This window comes from Apium graveolens, chromosome 7, assembly GCF_009905375.1.
Source record: "Apium graveolens cultivar Ventura chromosome 7, ASM990537v1, whole genome shotgun sequence".
In the NCBI taxonomy this organism is placed as follows: domain Eukaryota; kingdom Viridiplantae; phylum Streptophyta; class Magnoliopsida; order Apiales; family Apiaceae; genus Apium; species Apium graveolens.
This window is the reverse complement of record NC_133653.1, coordinates 65,516,791-65,537,467: the sequence shown is the minus strand read 5'-3', so window position 1 is coordinate 65,537,467 and position 20,677 is coordinate 65,516,791. Positions and strand designations below refer to the sequence as shown.

The following is a 20,677-nucleotide window of genomic DNA, read 5'->3' as shown; positions in this document are numbered from 1 at the left end:
GACTGATAACCTTGAATCTTGAACTTGTCTGCATTCTGTATTCGAGAGGCATATCAAAATCTCCAGTTTGTTCTATAGAGAAGTGACATCTCGATAAGTATAATGACTTATCGAGATCTCTGAGTTCTCTATAGGTATATTTGACTTATCGAGGTCTCTTGATCTTTGCATGTGAAATGACTTGTCGATATGTCTGACATCCCTACATGCAGAATTGACTTGTCGATATCTCTGAGATCTCTATATACCCATTTTGACTTGTCGATATCTCCAATTCTTCACATCTTCATTGGACTTGTCGATATCTCCGAGTTCTCTATATGCAGAAATGACTTGTCGATATCTCCAGTTCTCTAGATCTTCATTTAACTTGTCGATGTATATGAGACTTCTCTATAAGCCATTTTGGACTTCTCGATAAGTCATTTTGGACTTCTCGAATGACTTCTCGATATTCCTTGATCCGTGACTTGTCGATATATTGACTTAAAACATTTTTGATGAAACAATTTTATTCAACTCCAAGCTTTTATACTTTTCTTTGAGGCATGATCATGGCATGATCTTCTTCTAGAGTTTATTCCTTAGCTTGAAGCTGTTCACAAAAAATACTTCAGTCTAATCTTCTAAACTTTTTACAGACTCAAGAAATACAATACAAAATACAAAATTGATTATCAAACAAGTAAATTTTAGGTTTGTCAATGTGACTTAGTCTTGTCATTATACAGGCATGTCTTGCACAACAATCTTCCCCAATTTGTGAGAAGATTGTTTAACATAAATTCATGCCTGATAACAAGACTAACCTTAAGCTAAAATCAATTAGATAAAAACTGACATACAAAATTTTACATATTTGATTACATAAGTTCAACAGTTACAGCCGTCAAGTGAATTTTTCATAGCCTGGTTCTTTTCTAATGAGGTCCTTGTAATTTACTAGTACTTGAAGTTCTTCAATTCTTACTGTCCCTCTTAGAGCTTCTACCAGCTTGAGCCATTCATCCAATGAGCAATCATTTAGCTAACCAACTCTGAATCTTGAGAATCAGCCAATTTGAATGTTCAGAAAATGTCCATCTTTTGATATTCTACTCAAGCCCCTTGCCTTGAGTTCATTTGACCTCTTTTAAAACATCTTTATCTTCTTAGCATACTTCCAATCCCTTTCTTCCTTTTCAGCCTACAATCTTGCATGTATTTCATTCCTTTCTCTCAACCTATCAGACATCACAGCCTTCCACATCCTATTACTTGTATCATTGTCCTTCATCAAGCTAATTAACATATTCATTACTGTGGTTGAAAAAGTTTCCATTACTCCCCTGCTAAGCAAAATAAATGAGCCATCCAAATAGTAGATTCTGACTCCTGCTAAAGAGACAACACAGACTTTGACAATTTCTTCAGATAGTTATTGAAAATGATCGTCATCCATAATGCTCATATTTAGAGGCAGGAAGTCATCTTGATTGAAATAGTTCCATATGACCCCAGCACCAACTTGCATTTTCCTTGGTTTTCTTTCAACAGTCTTGAAGTGAGTTATGGTTGGAGGCTTGAATGAAGGTAGGTTTGTGATTTTCTTTAGTGTGACATGGCTGGGTCTGATTGGTATTTTGAGTAAGGTGTTTGCAGTTTGTTTATACAAGAATTTTGGCTTTTGAGGCCTGATAGGTTGAGATGGTGTGTGGCTAGGTTTGGAAGTTTGAGTTTGTGAGATTTAGATTTGTTGGACGTTTTTCTTGGAACCTTCTTGTCCTCCCCTTTTCTTTTTCCTACTTTCATCTCCCTTCTTTCCATCACCCTTCTTCTTGTCATCCTTCTTCTTACTTCCAGTTGCTTTGGTAGATTGACTTGGATTTGAGCCAGAAGATTTTCGCTCATCATTCTTCTCCTCATCATTATCCTAGTCATCTTTGGCATTGAATTGAATGTTTGGCAACATGGTTTCAGCATTTTATAAGTATCTTCCCAAAATCCTTATCATTTCCTCATCTTTATTTGTCTTCTTCTTCTTTTTCTTGAGATCAGTTTCCAATGTCATGATTAATCTGAGATTACCCTTAACACAATTTTTGGGAATTGTGAAGTATTTGCACTTTTTGGTTTGAGGACAGATATAGGCCACCCCCTTGCTTAAATAGAAATAGGATTCAGGAGAAGCAGCTATTTGAGCCTTCTTGAGTTCATTAAGCATTTGAGTATCCTCTGGAATAACTGGATTAACTCTTTTAATAATGACATCCAGCTCAGATGCTCTCTTGGATTGAAGTTTTGAAAGAGACACCTGTAGACATCTTTCTAAACCATAATCATTGACATGGGCCACTATTCTTTTCTCCAAAAAGTTTCCATTCTTTACAATCACCACTCTCAGAAAGTTAATGTTGTTGACCAAAGCTCTTTTATAGGTGATGTAGTTATTGTGAAGAGAGACTCTTAGCACAGTTAGTAGCTCATTGAACTCCTTGTCTTGACAGGGTCCTTCTGCAGCTTTTTGGAGTATTTCTTTACTAACATCTTGAGAAATTTTAACTTGTGTAGAACTTTGGCCTGAGTGTGATATAGATTTTACAGCTTCTTTTGACTGTTGAATTTTAGCTTCTATCTCCCCCTTAGTCTTGGTAGCAGGCAGAAGTAGAGGACTAAGAATTTCTGGCCTTACAACTTCAGGAAATGCAGGTAGAGGAATTTTCAAGGCACCCATAATAGCTCCCAAAGAGACATAATTCTGCATTTGGAGATGTTTGTGGGAGTCTAGTAGGGATCTTATATCATTTTATTGACTCTACACCAAAGTAGTGAGAGTAGTGACTTGTGATGTAAGTGAATCATTAGAGGCTTGATGAGTGGAGACTTGTTGATATAGAGACTGAATTTGTAGATTGGTTGAGGTGGAGATTGGTTGTTGTCATATTGATGAGAGAGGAGCACCAAAAGTGGCTTGAACATATTCTGTGATTCCCTTTATCAATAAGGCTGAGGATTCATACATGGCTTGGTGAAGTTGCTCCAACTTGAACTTCGCGTTATTGTTATTAGTGATCTGATTTTGGACAACTTCATGAAGAACCAGAAATGATTGCTTTAATTTTTTGATGTTGTGCTCCATACTAGTCACATCAAACCTGGCCATTTGCTCAGCAAATTTGTCGAATTTTTTTATCTCTACCTGAGATGGCATAAGTTGATAAAGTTTATCTTTCACCAACCTCCTGATCCTGTCTTGATGACTATCCAGTGTCTGTTACAATGCTTTACCAATGAAGTAGAAAGCTTTGAGCTGTGCCTTATAGACCTCTATAATAGCATCATATACTTCCTCTAGACTGAGAGTTTGGGCATTCCTTCCTAGGATGGTGACATATTCTTCTCCGAATCTAGCCAAGACCTCATACATACCCAAATTGAAATCCTTATCTATCCAAGCATCCACCTTCCCATCATGCTCAGCTTCATCAACAATCTTATGCTGTTAATTTTCAACATCTTCTTTATATGATAGCAAGATCATCTGATAATCCTGATTGGACATGTCAGTTGTGAGTAACTTTTGGGTAATGTTTGCAAGGTCAACTAATTGGTCTACAAGGAGATCATTCATTGTAATTGGCTGAGATTGAGCATCCGGCAGCCATTGAGAGATGATGTGAGAAGGTTGTTGAGTAGGGTTGGAGGTAGATGGGATGTCTGTTTGGTAAGAGGTGGAGGGTTGTAAGGTGATAGGTAACCCTGTGATTGGAATCACAGTTGAACTCATAGTAGAAAATGTGGTTTTGACTGTGTATTGTTCACCAGTAATGGGAACCTCCATTGGAATTGGAGGGGATTTGACGAGGTTACTGTCATGTACCATGGCCTCAAACCCTTGTTCTTCTTGCAAAGAAATGGCACTTGAATTTGCTTGACTTGTCTCCCCAATAGTTAGATCATTGACAATTTTACTCCTAACTTCTATTGACAAAGCAATTTCAGCCAGGATTTTGAGGGGAGTTGTCCCTACATGAGGAAGCTCCAATTGAATTGGAGAGGATTTGGATAACTCCCCCTTAGGAGTACTACCCTCAAACCTTTCAATCTGTGAAGATTAATTTCCACATGAAGGCGCATTTGGTACTACCACGGGGTCTTCGGTAAAAACTGATGAAACCTCTATGTTTTTGTTGGTATCATCAAGGTCTACCCCAGCTTATGGCCTCTCACCAACTAAATGTGGTTCCTGGGTGGTGTGCACAGTCTCTTGAACCGTGTCACTTGATTTCGACAACACTTGAGAAGTGGATTCAAGTTTTTCATTATAGGCAGAAGAAATTTGAGAAATGAGATTAGTAAATTGAGAATTGAGTGTTGGTAGCTCCCCTAAATAGATAAGGGAGCATCAAATGATGTGCTCTCAATGTGTGTGCCATCTTTATTTCTTCTTTTATAAACTTGAGTGTGCTCAAGTTGTGGTGAAGACTCTTTATAAAGTGCAGTAGGGAGAGTGCTTTGTTCAATAGAGACACCTTGTTGAGAAGATGCCTCTAGATTCTATTTTGATCCCCCTTTTACAACTGTATCCTTTTGGGAAGATGCAGAGGTGGCCAATTGAGTGGCCAACTCAACTTTATTGGTCTTCTTTGGTTTTCTGACCAGGTGAGACTCGGGTTCTATTTGTTCCTCACCACTCTCAATAATTACTATTAAAGGTGCATTCTTTCTCTTCTTTTTACTCACCTCACCGTTTTGAGAGGCCGAAGTGGTTGGTTTCCTAGATTTTAAAGGTAGAGATGGAAGGGTCTCAGTTGCAGAAGGCCCCTGTTGCTGTTTCTGTGTTTGTACTTCCACAAGCACAGGAGCCATATCTGTGCTAGATGTGACTGTAGACCTCATGTCATGCATAGGGTAAGGGTAAGTCCTGAATATATCTAACATAAAGTTAGTGATTCTCAGACTTACAGGTACCTTATTCTTTGTAATTAGTGAATTAAATAAAATTTTGGACACTTATTTATAGTTGCCTATTTTGGTTCCATGAATACCATTAAGTAAAAGTATGTCTTGAACTTTATGATTTACAATAGACATAATAAACCTAGGAAAGAAAATTTCCTTACCTCTTGTGACCAATGGTATTATAAGCCTTGTGATGAGTTCCTCCAAGATCAATAGCCCTACATTAATGTGCATGTTGTAAGCCATGGAGAACACCAACTTTTGAACCACACTGGATATGTTGTCATACCCAGTCTTTGCAGGTGAAGGCTCTTACTATGAAATCAAATAGGAATGACCATTCCTTCCTCAGATGCTTCTTGTTCAAGCTGGTAAGGTTGATCATTTCACTGTAATTTATGAAGTCCATAATTCAGCTAGCTCTTGTTGAGTAGGTACCTCCATCATGCTATCAGTAGGGGGTCCCAGGGCCTTGTTGACATCATCCTCATTAAACTCCACCTGTTGGCCTTGGATTGAGCAGTTCACCACTAGAGATACAGCCCAAGACTCATGCACAACTGTCCTAACCATAGCTGAATTCCAGAATTCGTTGAGAACATCCATGTACAGACTGGGGTTAACAGTTAAGGCACCTGTAAAGTATATCTCATAAAAAAACTTGACAAAGCTCTTGAAGCTTTCAGGAGCTTGATTGGCATCTATAAAAGCTAGGTAGTTGGTGCCATCCTTTGGGATGAAAGCTCTAACATTGTTTGATGCCATTGTAGTGGTTTGAATTTAAGTGGGTAAGAGATTTGAAAGAGAAAGAGTTCGAAATGAGAGAGAATAGTTGAGGTTTGTAAAAACTAGGTCAATTGAGATCTCGAAAGCGTAAAGAGGGGTTATGTGGAGATGTATGGGTATTTATAGAAAAAGGTAAGTGACTTGTCGAGAAGTAGGAATAAACGTTTGGGATTTGATTTTCGAGAAGTCACGTGTGAGAATAGATACATATCGATATGTCACTTTCATGACTCTTATCGAGAACTAGATAGTGACTTATCGAGATGTCAAATAAATACCCAGTTTGTCCTGAATGGACTAAATATTTCCAATTTTTATTTGAATAAATTAAAATAAAATTAGAATGATTTTATATCAAAAGTATTTTACTAAAATAATTTATTAAATTAAATTATTCCAGTTCTAAGTTATCGAGAAGTCTGAAGATGGACACTTGTAGAGAACTCTATGAAATAACATATGTCAAGATCTCTACAAGACTTCTCAAGAAGTCATAATCAAGCTCCTCGAGAAGTCCTCCGATATCTATGTTAGCACATGGTTTGTTCCTTTCATGGTATTTGTCACCTTCATTTTTCTTGTTGCTGTGCAAGGCATCAGAGTCCAAACCAATATCTATGTTAGCACATGGTTTGTTCCTTTCATGGTATTTTCCAACCAACTGAGATGCATTCCTGAATGACTTCAGTTTAACTTCATTCTTTCTAACTTTTCCCTCAACACAACTTCTATTTCACTTGCACACTTGAGATTGTTCTTTAAATATTCATTTTCTTGCTTGACAGTTTCAAGCTCAACAAGCTGCAGTTCCAGTTCTTGCTTCTCAATCTCAAGCGTCTCATTTGTCTTTGACTGTCTACTCACTTCCTCAGGAGCTTCCACCATGCTTGTGTGAATATGAAACATCTCTACACTCATCATTTTAACGGTTTCTTTATATTGGCTTGTATTTAAATCAATGGTAGTTAGAGTTGGTACCTCTGATTTTGATGAGAATGATTCTCCTTGCACAAGAGCCATAAGTGCATAGTTTCCAAACTCTTCATTCTCATATTCTTCATCAGTGTCATCCCAACTCTTGCCTTCAGCTATGTAAGCCTTTCCTTGCTGTTTCTTCAAGAGAGCTTCATACTTTTCCTCCAATTCCAGATATGCTTTATCCTTTTTCACTTTCTTTGGCTTCCTGTACTCGGTAGCAAAGTGACCCAACTCATCACAGTTGAAGCACCTTATCTTAGATTTGTCAACAAATTTATTCTTATAGCCACCTTTGCTAGCTGTGTTGCCCAGTAAAGTGATTGTTTAATGGGGGGAGGGTTGGATACAATTACTAAACAAATTGATGTATTATGAAAGTAAAGTAAGAACAGATGAATCAAATAACAATATATATTGATCTTTAATAAACTGTTACAAAACTCTCTCAAGAATAATATTCTTAAGAGCTTCTAGGTTATGTTAATACTCGAGTTCTTCTCTTATATTGTGATAACCTATGATATGTTTATATACTACACAACTATAATCAGTCCTCTATCAATTACAATGTCACAGCCCGAAAATAAAACTAACAGATAACAACTGATAAATATAAAGTCATTACAAACGGCTATTTATAACAAATCCAAGATCGCAAAGATTCAGTGTTTGAACAGTCCAACACTACAACTATTACAACTTTTACATAACTATTGGTCCTCACACAGACGCCAACTATACTACCTGAGCTCTAACATAAGCCTCAGCATCTCCACTGGGAGACTTACGAGCAGTCTGCTTGAATCTAACCATACTTTCTAGCTGAAATAACATGGATAAATAGTAAGAAGTAAGCCAAACACTCAGCAAGATATATCATAAGACAGAAATTAACAGCATATCAATTCATAATTCAAAAATTGGGGTGGATGGCATAATTATTCAAGTCAAAATCAAATCATTGCTAAAAATTATTTTTTGACACTACAGATTACAGCCGGTGATCAGCCGCAAAGTAATCCCGAACCTCGCTGGGTTCTAACAAATTTTAGTTGGGATTCCTAGGAAACTTTTAAGCCTAATATAATAAGTGTGAAAGGGACTTGCGTCTTAGTCCAATCCACCAATCTCAAGAAAATATTCTTTTGTTTGAAAAGCAATTATCTTTTATAAAACTGATGCCAGGGAGATATTACAAGGATTCTAAACAATAGAGTTTAAATTGGAAGTCAAAGATTGGAGTTATGGAACTCTTATCAGAAAGGAATTATCTTCTCACTAGTTGGGTCATTAATGATGAATATCAATGGTTTATCAACCAAGGAAGAAAGTATTGAAAAAGAATCATAACAATAATCAACAAGATAGGAATCTCAAATTTTAAGGGTAATTCATGGCATGTATCTAGTTACAAAGTTTGGGTATGATAATAAATAGTAATAAAGAAGTATGAAGTTGGATTATTGATATCTCAAGGAATCAGGGGTATATGCATATAGTATCAAATTAATAAGGGTTTTATGATCATGGAAAATGAAATATTGGAGCTTACCAAGGGTATTTTGGTATGTTACGAGCAATCGAAGTATAGCAATTATAGGTTCTAAGTCATGTTGTGGCAAGACTTAGATAAGCGAATGATCTTGATTAGTGCATGAATAAACTTGGAACAATTGTCATAATCACAGGCATATCATAACATTTTTAATAAATAAATTTAAGATTAAGGTACTTGCACAAAAATAGAATTGACAAGGTAGAGACACTTGCATAAAATTAGTTATGAAGGGGAGGTGCACTTGACTTAAAAAAGGCTTTATCTAGAACTCAACTTGGCTTAGGAGCAACCGGGAGCACTACTCAATCTTGACGGAAAGTTTCTTATCTTCACTTGATCCTACACAATAATAATAACTCTCATTATCAAACACTTTTTTAAGAACAATCGACCCTAATGCTAATGCACAATTCGACTCCAAGTAGCATTTAGTGTCCTATTTCGTATAAGACCTCAAATCAACATACATTACTATATATTATCACTGTTACACCTTAGAGCACATAATCACAGTTAAATTAAATATATACAATTTATTGACTAGACTTGGTGCAATATTGGGCATTTGAATGATCTCACTCAACTAATCTCCACCAATTGACTAGCATAGTACAACTTTACTAGTCTCAAAACCTGAAGTGCCTAAGCTTGATCTCATTTCTCTTGACTTGATCTCATTTCTCTTGACCATACCTATGGCCTTACCTTCTGCTAACCTCTATATACTTGAAAACACTAAGGCCTACCTACGCCTCACTCATAGGGTTCACAAAACTAAATGCTAAGTCATAGCGTTTTTATTTGCATTCCCTTGGTGATACCTTGTGCGACTTAAAGTCTTTGACACCCTTCTACTCTAGGTATTTCTCCCAAAACTAACCCACTGGATTGTTAAGACCTAAATCTAATTTATGCACTTGGAATGAAATCAAGGTCTAACCTAGGCCTTCCTGGGCCTACCCTCAAAGTTGACACAAATCTTCTTGGTGCCTTAAAAACCGCCCCATTTTTGACTTACTTTTAATCATTGATTCTAACTATAAACCAACATAGTTCGACTTGAAAGCCTTCCCTAGAATTCCTAGTATCATTACTAATCAAGTCCTAATGAGGGCCTACACATGACACCACTTTATGACCTCAAAACTACACACAACCTAAATTGTCCCCTGTTTTGCTAGATTTAACGTTTCCGCTTGTGCACCTCATTAAATTATAGGTTTTCTTAAATCTATTGCCGCTGGAATCAAATATATATCAAGTCCCAACTCTCTGTATCCCGGGCCTACCAAGGCCTAAGAAATGACCATTCAAAACTCACATACAACTAGTGTGCACATCTGGAAAATCAAAGTGTCCTACTCTAAACCTTTCCACCTTAACTTCCACTTTAAAACCAAGCACTCAACCTTTAACCAAGCAACCCTACTGCACTATTAACCTCAACTAATGCCTCAACAAGTGTGGAGATCATTCATACCCTAGTGCACCTTCATGCAAATAAATTACCAAAAATAATGCAAGTTAACAATCATCAAAGGGAGATGACTCCTTATAAATTCGACTTTTAACACTTACCCAACAATCATGTTCATGCACATTAACTTACCTTAGCTAATTTTAGCAAAACAGCATGTTAACAACTCCTAATATGCACAAACAAATTCAAAATTCAAGGATTTAAACCATGCATGCTTTCGAATGAACTGGTAAAATATCATAGTTTTTCATCAAAATCTCATTATAAAACTAGCATGCAAGACTAGAAATAGCTATATCAAGAATGATCACTAACATGCAAAGAGTTTTATCTAGTTTCCTTAACAAAAATACATGTTACTAACACATATGTAATGTATCTCATGAAGAAACCCTTGGATTCACAAGAATCAAAGGTTTTCTCTTTGAGTTTTAAAAAAACACTACATCCAACTATAAATCAACAACTTTTAAACATAATAATCTTTGGGAAGTGCGTAAACTAGGAATAGTAACTGAAATTACACTAAAAGAAGGTGGGAGATTGAATGAAAAATGGAAGGGAATGGGGGAGGGGGCTTCGACCGAGAGCAGAGAGGGAGGAGGGAGAAGAGAGAAAAAAAAGAGTGGAGTGGAGTGTGGTGTGTTTGAGTGTTGGTTTGGTTTTGATCATTTTATTCTATCTTTACCCACATGCAAAAGTGAGTGGCCTATACAATTATCAAATGCTCCCTCTCCTTTTAGAAAACAAAGTTTGCATGCAAGGTTAACTAGGTAATTTGGCTAGTGTAGAAGTAGTTAGTGGGGTTAGAAATTCCCATTGTGACTTTGTCTTTAAATTGGGGGTTGAATGCATGCATGGGTAGTAGAGTAATTTTCTAATTAATAATCAAATTAATTACAAGAATAAATTTTATAAATAAAAAGACAAAACCATAAATTACAAGAATGGTATCATATAAAATAGCTTAGAATTTTTAGAAATTTTATAAGATCACTTTTGAAATTTATTGATAAAAATATTTTTAAAACTAATTTTCTCAAAATAAGAAATACACTCTAATAATCACATAAAAGTGCAAATAATACATTTCTTTTTTTCAAAATTTTTAAATAATTTAACACAGTTATTATGCACCAATACAATCACACAATCACATATCCATATAATTTTATAAATGACTCCATTACAATTATAAAATACTCAATTATACATTAAATGGAATACCGGTCGTAATATACAAGATATGTTACAATATAATTCTAACACTTTACATATCTAAATCAACTACGATACTATAAATCAGCACCTTCTGATTTATCTCGCAGTCTTGACTTATCATCCAAGTCATTCTCAATGGACAGCCTGATCAACGGATAAATGTTATAGCTTCAACGGATAATCATTTATATATATCAATGAATGACTAAAGATTGTCAACGGATGATAATGAAGCTTCCAACGGATAATCATATCACAGCAGTTGATCATATCCTGATTGTTAGACAGATCATGATTCTCGACTTAGCCAATTCTCAACAATCTCCCCCAATTTATGCTTTGCAGAATAAGCATAAATTCTAATAGAATTGTCTAGTGCCAAAACCAGATAGACAAAATAAGTAGTGTAAAGCTTACTTTGTTTCTGAATTTGATCTTCATATTACTTGATAAATTATGCAATATCTCTAAACAAAAGCGTTAACTCTGTCATCAATCTTTTTCAACAAAATATCTTCTAACTTGATCTTCAAATTCTTCTCATACTCTGTTTTGTCAGATAATTGATAGATAACAGCTCTCAGGCTTCTGATTTGAGCTCTTTCTGTCATCATGTCTTCCAGTGACACATAACAAGTTTTTCTTCCATCAGGATTCACGGTTATATGCCTTTGAGTAAGAACATTTTCAATAACAGCTTCTCCTTTCTTTATGTTGACTTCTTGCCCTCTGAAATTTATGTAATTAGGAACATATGATCCAAAATAATATCGACCATCATCCAGTATCCTTCTTCTGATATTGGCAAGAATCATGTTGGACCATAACCTAGAAGTTTTATCTTCAACTCTTAGCAAATAATGAATGTACTTCAATTCCTCTGTAGACATAATCATCAGTTCATCAAGTGAAAGAACTTGAACTTGATCATTATGAAATAAGAGTAAGATCTTCTATTTAGATTCTGAACCATCATGTTTTTCAAGAATAATCTTCACAGCTTCAAGTCTATCCAGATGATCAGCAGTTATTTCTTGACTAGGATTATCAGCAAGTGTGAAGTTCAACGACTTTAAGTTGACAAGTTTAACTTCATTATGTCCTATTCCAGCTCTTGTGAATGATTCAATCAACTTGAGATTCTTAGCTTGTACTTACCAAGACTTCTTATCTCCTATGGTATTAGAACCAAGTAAACCATCCATTCTTATTTCTCCAAAAGTAAAGCTCAATTTATCATTACGCTTAAGATCATCAAATTTTCTCCATTTTCATTTGTTTTTGATCTTTGGAAATACTTGAGCTCTCCTTTATGCTCTTTTCTGCAACATCTTCATATCAGTACTCCTCCATCTATTCCTCTCAGATCTTTTAAGCATATTCTTGTATACTTGATCTGCTTTATCAACAACAATTCTGATTTTTCCTTCATGTGCCTTTTCTTCTCTGTCAAAAACCATTTATTCATCCTTGAAGTTTTCAGCATTAACAGCTTCAACATAAGCAAAGAGAATCTGTAAATCCATTAGAAATAGAATTTCTTCTTCTTCAGTCTTCACAGCATCAAGAATCAGTATCACTCTTTCAGTGTCAGGAAAAGAATCAGAATCAGAACTTGTAACTTTGTCATCAGAAATTGAACCAGGAGTAACAAGAGCAGCTTCCATGTTAGATCCATGTGATCTATCCTTAGAGACTTGAGTTGACTGTGTCTTCTTTTGACTTTGAATTCCAGTTCCAGTTTGAACTATCACAACATCAGAGGTCTCCTTTTCTTGTTCATCACCATCATCATCAGAATTGGTATTTTTCTTCAAAACTGATTTAGTTTGACATTTTTTCTTTGATACTATCTCCCCCTTTTTGGCATCTAGACTTTGTAGAAGAGAGAAAATAACATCCAACTTGGAATCTGTAGCATTCTGACCACCCTACAAAGCTGTCATCTTTTCAGACATATGATCTTGTTTTGCTTTTAAGCTAAACATTCTCTTTGGAAAACCACTTTGTTTGTTTGTACCTTTAATAGTCACAGAAAGATTAGCAAGCTCTTATATGAGATTAACAATATCTTGCTTGAGTGCAGAGACAGAATAATGCAGTCCTTTGACTAAAACTGTAGTGGATTTGATAGATGCTTTGATATCAGTATGTGAAACCAATTGAACAATATGATCATCTAAAGTCTGAGCAGATTCTGTAGATATCTTCTCACTGGGTAATATCCAACAATGATTCCATTCATATGCCCTATGAGGATGTAGAACAGTAGCATGACCAGATGATGAACCAAAGGTAGAGAATTTAGATGCTTCAATACCAGTTTTCAAAGCAGCATCATTAGGATTATCATCATCAGAGTCATCAGAATCATCTTGATCACCAGAAGATTTCTCAAGAATATCATAATCAACATCATAATTAGGAACTATGTCTTTGAGCTTTAAATTAAGATTATACTTAGAATGCTTAGTTACTTGTGTACATCCTGTAAGAAAAGAACCATAAGTACCTAAATCTCTCAGTTCTTTTAAAGTGATCTCATCTCTTCTCACACCACTCATCTAATGAATTTTAATAGTCAGAGCTTTCTCACAAGGATTAACTAAATCCTGACTCTCATCTACCTCTCCTTTTGCCAGATAAGGATCCTGCCTCTCTTGAATTCTATTTTCACTAAATCTGTTCTCTCAATCTCATATAAAAAGCTCAAATAAGTTTGTCCTACAGAAATAAGAGGTGGCTGAGAAGAGTAGTGTGTGATCATATGACTAGAGGTATTCCTTTGTAAAGGTCTAATCATAGTCATGTCAGTAGATAAAATAGAGTGCAAATAATTTGTACCTTAAGGAGTATCAACCATTGGTATAGCCTTGAGTGGTTTCACCAAGATTATTTCAATCTTATCTTGAGAAGTGATCAGTACATCTATAGAATCAGGAACAGCTTTATCAAGAATTGTCCTTGTATCAGGGATGTGCTGCTTGTCAGGATTTGACCCCATAGTAGGATTTGATACTAAGTCTGCGACAATACTTTGAACTATTGGTTCTTGTGTGACTTGAGGTGTAGATGCTTCTTCAATCATTTAAATGGAATGTTCTTATGTACTTCCCTCAAAGATGGGATCATTGATACCAGCACCTAATCCAACAATATGCTTTTTGATGAGCTTTCCTGTCTTGTACTGTCTTTAGAATGTCATCAACCACAGAACTTTGACTTCCTTGAGCTATTCCAGGAATAGTCAGATGTGATGTTATGCTTGCACCTACACTTTGAGCAGGTGGTTGTTGTGTAGCTGGGGCATTAACATGTGCATCTTCACATTAAGAAGATGGTTCTTGTGTACAGTACCCCTTATGTGGTGATTGAGGTTTGGTCTTCTTGCTATGAGAAACATATGAAGTCTGTGCCTTTCTCTTGATAGACTTCTGCATACCAACTTCCTTGGACATTTCAACTATCTTGGATGTGTGAGATGTAGTAATTGTCTGATCATGAATTGTCACTATCTTGTCAGGAATTGCTTGAGACCTATCAGGATTTGATAATGATTTGTCAGGATTTGTAGATTCCTAATCCGGAGTAATATTAGCCAACACTATAAGACCATCTGATTTCTTGTGAAGCTTTTCAGCTAATTTCATTAGTTTTCCTTTCTTAGGCTAAGTAGCTGCAATTAAACTATGGTCTTCTTCTTCATTAGCACCAGTAATCTCCACTGGTCTAGCAGGCTTCTTAAAAATAATTGGATCATCACTACCACTTTCAGTGTTTGATGATTCATCAACCAGCTTAACACCATCTCTAATTTTCCTTTTCTTTATTTCTGTAATCTCCTTGATTTCTGTAATATGAACAGTCATTTTTGCAAGTTTAAAAGAAAAAGAAACATGAGATTTTCAATAATAATAATTAAAGTACAAGAGTGACTACAAAGGAAATGAACCCTAACTCCTAAGGAATAGAACTATTAATCCTTCTTCGCCTTGTTGTTCTCCTGCTCTTTCTTCGCCGCACGATGATGAAAAATACGGGACATAGAGACTGCAAGAGAAATGATGTTCTCTTGCAGTTCTAGAGCTGCTAGGAGTTGACGCTTAGTAAAATCAGCTCGGCGTTCCTCTTCAAGAAGAACCTCCATAGTAAAGAACTGAAGTTCCATTTGATCATCCCACGAGAGATGATCAACCACTGACTCAGGAATGTCAGTGGGATGATGAACATGATTGTTTACTTGAACCTGAAGTCCAAGCGGGTCAAAGTATAAGCGTCCCTCAACCATGTTATGGACAGGCCAGAAAATTCCATTATTGTGAGTGAAAATTGATTTTGAGCCATTGAGAATGTGAGAAGTTTTGAAAATTTTAGATTTAGAGATTTGATGTTGTGTGAGAGAGACGTTTGGGTAGTGATTGAGGTTTATGATAAGTAAATTTAGAGCCAAATCCTATTGAGAATCTAAAGAGACACTTTTATTAACCATGTAATAATAAATACGGCATGCATAAAATTACGTGTATCTAGGAAAATAAAACAAAGTCTCTTTACATGAACCTATTCCAAATATAAAACAAATAATGATGACAAGTTTAACATGATTATTCAAAATAGAATAAAATAAATTTGTAACACTTAAAAATCACAAAAGAAATAATGTTACCGTCCTTGTTAAGAAAAATAATATTTTGTCCATCACTTGCTGAGATAAAGTTTGTAATCCAAAATCAATATTTTAATCATGATTTCTCCCCCTCAGCATTTGCATTGCTGAATTTATTAGCAAAATCAAGAATCTCTTCTCCACTGACCAATCTGTCAGAAATTGATAAATCATTAGTAATATGAATGACAGGATTAGTTCCATGCAAAGCTCCCCCTATAACTATGTTGTCAGTTCCTGATATTTTTACATTTCTCCCTCTTAACTTGTGCATTTTCATCAGGATTTGCCTTCTTTCCTGATTAAGATTTTTGTCCACAAGTACAACATATTTATGATTACATTCTTCTCTTACCAAGTCATTGAGATTATTGAAGTTGAGAAGAGAAAGCTTTTAATGCCAATTCCGACTTTCATCTACTGATGCCTTGGTTACGAGACACGTTTCTGGACTATCAGTATTTGCATGAAGTTTGACTTCGTAAATGTTTCCATGTCTGTAAGATTTAAAAATAGTTTTCTTTGTGAACTTATGAACTACTTCACAGTGCGTATCATAGAACACGACATAGAAACCTCTGTCAGTGATTTGACTAATGCTCAACAAGTTGTGCTTCAGTCCATCTACTAGAGCTACATTTGAGATGTTGACATTTCTTATGATAATATTGCCATATCCCATTATTTTTCCTATATTGCCATCTATATAGGAAACCATTGGGCCAGCCTTCTCATCATATTCTGACAACAGGGATTTAGTTCCAGTCATATGTGCTGAACAACCACTATCCAAGACAAGCACATTCTTCTTGTTTCCCTGTAATCAGAAATATGGAAATTAGTCAGAATTTTTAAGAACCCACACTTGTTGGGTCCTTTTTGACATCTTATGTATTTTTACATTAGAAAACTTCTTGTCAATATTTGATCCATTGGGATTTATGTTGAGTGGCATTTATGACACTTTATAATGCTCTAATAAGCTTTGAATTGATGCGTTTGTACTTAAGTTGTTAAGTGTTTTAACGTGTTTTCGAGTGTTTTTGCATTTCAGGCATTATCTAGGTAATCAGGTGAATTAGCATTGTTTAGGTGCTAATTTGGTGTCAAGGTGGTGTTGGAATAAAAGCTCGTTGAAAGCCGGCTCAAATCTGCAAGAAAAATGAAGAAGTCAAGTTCTTGCAGAAGCCCAGCGTGCCCGCGCAGATCAAGCGGGCGGCCGCGCCCAAAGTACAGAAAGCCAGCGCGCCCGCGCTAATCAAGCGCGCGGCTGTGCCGTGTCGGGATGGCAGAATCCTGTCTCTACTTGGTTTCTGAGAGAAAGAATTCTACACTGCATGGGGTTGCTATATAAGCAACTTTAGGTCGTTTTTAAAAACATAACAAGCCAGAGACATATCAAGGGGTGCCGTAAGAAGACTGTATTAGCACGATTCAACGAAGATGAAGAAAACCTTGTTTTTACTTGTGAATCTTTGTTCTATGTTGTAACTTGGATGCTAGTTTTCTTATTTGTGAACCTTAATCTTGTTTTGTACTTGGTTTTATTTATTCGTTATAAAGACTACGTTTGTTATACCATGTTTTCATCGGAACCCACGTTGATGATGAGTCCGATTATGGGCTAATCGTTATCGGGGGGTTCTAGCGGATTTATTTATGGATTTCTTTAGTTAAATTGTTTCGATGCCTTAGTGTGTGGTGATTGTATGATAACCTAGTATTGGTTGTGCGTATTCGTCTTATGAGCTTTGCGAACTTATAAGATCGTGTGTTAATTCTTAATGAAATGAAAGTGAATTTAAGGATTTAGAACTTGCCATGCTAGCATAGGTTCATGTATTTGTTATGCATAATTCGTAGGTAATGTTAACCGTCTTACTTGCCCTATGTAATCAAGATAGATGACTTGTGCTTAAACCGTTATGTTGTCAAATTCTATAGACATATAGGGTCTCAATATAATTGGTGTCTATTCAGCTTCTATCTCTTTTGTGGATGTCTGGTAGTATGGTACTCGTGCAACGAAAGTTGGCGTTTTATTAGTTTCGTGTTGTCTGATTAGTGTCATCACCATTGCATGCTAAGGTTGAGAATAGTAAGGCTATTGAATGAAGTATTTATTGAAGTTAGAATCCCATGTTTGTCATATATATTAATTCAACCAATTTTATTCTCTTAGTTATAATTGTTAGTTTAATTCTTAATTATAAACAACCTCTATTTGTTATCATCTTAGCATCGAATAATAACCATACATTGTTGCTTAAGTGTATGAATTAATTAGTTAACCAAGCCAGTCTCTGTGGGGACGAACTAGAAAAGATTCTATACTACTTGCGAACTCGTATACTTGTGTGTATTACTAGCGATTGTTTAGCGACTAACAAGTTTTTGGCGCCGCTGCCAGGGACTGCAGTGTTAATTTAGAGTTTATGTGCTTTCCATCAGTGGTCGTTAAAGTTCATTAACTTGGACATTGTTACTTATTTATTTCCTTGCATTGTTTCAGGTACTCTAGCGAGGGTGTATGCATACGCGTTCGCGTACTCGTAAGAGAACTCTGGATAAAGCCGAGGAAGAACTTGTGGTGGTTTGAAGGGAAGTTTTTGAGGAAGAAAAGAAGGTAGAAGAAGAAGAGAAAGTCGATGAAGCAGCTTTAGTAGAGATGGGTGATCAAGCAGAAAATCCTAAGGCTTTGATGGACTATTCTCAGCCTAAGATTATTGACATTCAGTCAAGCATCATCAGGCCAACCATCAGGGCTAATACTTTTGAGATCAAGTCAAGCACGATTCAGATGATACAAAACTCAGTTCAGTTTGGGGGTTCTCCTACTGAAGACCCCAACATGCACATCAGAGATTTCATCGAGATCTGCGACACTTTCAAATTCAATGATGTGACTGAAGATGCTATCAAGCTGTGACTTTTCCCATTCTCTCTGAGGGATAAAGCTAAGTGCCGGTTACATTCTCTACCAGCAGGGTCTATCACCACTTAGGAAGATCTTGCTCAAAAGTTTCTCACTAAATTCTTCCCTATGGCGAAGACTGCTGCAATCAGGAATGCTCTTACTCAGTTTGCTCAGCAAACTGGGGAATCTCTGTGTGAGGCTTGAGATCGATATAAGGAGATGCTAAGGAAGTGCTCACACCATGGTATGCCTGATTGGATGATTATTAATTGCTTCTATAATGGATTGGGTGCTACTTCTAGACCCATGCTTGATGCAACATCAGGAGGAGCCTTGTGGGCTAAAAACTACGATGAAGCTTATGAACTTATTGAACTGATGGCTGCTAATGAGTACCAGAATCCTTCCCAGAGAATGACTCAGGAAAGGTAGCAGGAATTCTGGAGTTGGATGCAGCAACTGCTATAGCTGCCCAACTTAAGGTTCTGACGATGAAGGTGGACACTTTGACTAATTATGGAGTTAATCAAATCGCTAGTGTCTGTGAGCTTTGTGCTGGTGCTCATGAGACTGATCAGTGCGCAATTTCTAGTGAATTAGCTCAGTTCGTGAGCAACTTTCAGCTCCCACAGCAACCTATGCCAGCCACATATCATCCCAACAACCGCAATCATCCTAATTTCAGTTGGAGCAACACTCAGAATGCGGTTCAACAGCCTTATCAATAGTATCCAGCTAAGCATTACAAACCCCCTGGTTTTCAGTAACCGCAATATGCACCGAGACAACAACTCCAGTTGCAACAAGCTAATGAAAAATTTGATTTAGAGGAGTTGAAGCTTATGTGCAAAAGTCAAGCCATTTCTATCAAGACCTTGGAAAATCAAATTGGGCAAATTTCCAATGCCTTGCTTAATCGTCATCCTGGTACACTACCTAGTGACACTGAAGTGCCAGGAAAAAGGAAAGCTAAGGAGTAGGTAAAGACAATCACTTTAAGGTCTGGAAAGGTTGTGAATCCCGAACAAACTCAAGTGTTGACTGAAGAAGCTGAGGCTGAGAAAGAAGTAGAGGAGCAGGAAGTAGAAGTAGAACCAAGGAAGACTACTGTTGAGCACACTCCTCCTGAGGGTAATACAGGGGAGAAACAGATCTATCTTCCACCGCCTTTTCCTAAGCGGCTGTAGAAGAAAAAGCTGGACAAGCAATTTGAGATGTTTCTGGAGGTGTTCAAGAAACTTCATATCAACATACCTTTCACTGAGGCTCTTGAGCAGATGCCTAGTTATGCAAAGTTTATGAAAGGTATTCTCTCTCGAAAAGTGAAGCTAGATGATTTAGAGATAATCGCTCTTACGAAGGAGTGCGGTGCTGTGCTGCAACAGAAGTTGCCTCTGAAGCTTAAAGATCCAGGAAGCTTCACTATTCCGTGTACTATTAAAAAAGTGTTTTTTGACAGATAATTATATGACTTGGGAGCTAGCATTAATCTGATGCCCTTGTCAATCTTCAAGCATTTGGACTTACCTGATCCAAAACTGACTTATATGACCTTGTAGTTGGCCGATCGTTCTATTACATATCCGCGAGGTATTGTGGAGGATGTCTTGATAAAGGTTGATAAACTCATCTTCCCTGCTAATTTTGTAATTCTTGATTTCGAGAAAGATAAGAAGGTTCCCATAATCTTGGGAAGACCTTTCTTGGCGACTGGCCGAACCTTGATAGATGTGCAGAAGGGTAAGCTCACAATGCGAGTGCTGGATCAAGATGTACCTTTTAATGTGTTCAATGCTATGAAATTTCCTACGGAAAATGAGGATTGCTTAAAGGTGGAGTTGGTCGATTCTGTAGTTAGTTCAGAACTTGATCAATTGCTAAGGTCTGATGCCTTAGAGAAAGCCTTATTAGGAAATTCAGATAGTGAAGATGACGAAGGTGAAGAACAATTGCAGTACTTGAATGCTTCTCCCTGGAAGAGAAAAATAGATATACCTTTTGAATCTCTTGGAATGGAGGAATTGAACAAAGCTCCTAAATGCCTCAAGCCATCTATTGAGGAAGCTCCCACTCTTAAGCTTAAGCCTTTACCTGAGCATTTGAGGTATGCATTTTTAGGTGATGCATCTA

The 20,677-nt window shown here is 36.5% G+C and overlaps 1 non-coding gene across 1 annotated transcript; it reads right to left on the bottom strand.

Moving 5' to 3' along the window:
• Positions 1–18,688: 18,688 nt before the first annotated feature.
• LOC141676255 (small nucleolar RNA R71) lies at positions 18,689–18,795 on the bottom strand. The gene has a single exon (XR_012556854.1). It is a non-coding gene; the product is annotated as a small nucleolar RNA R71 (small nucleolar RNA).
• Positions 18,796–20,677: the final 1,882 nt, after the last annotated feature.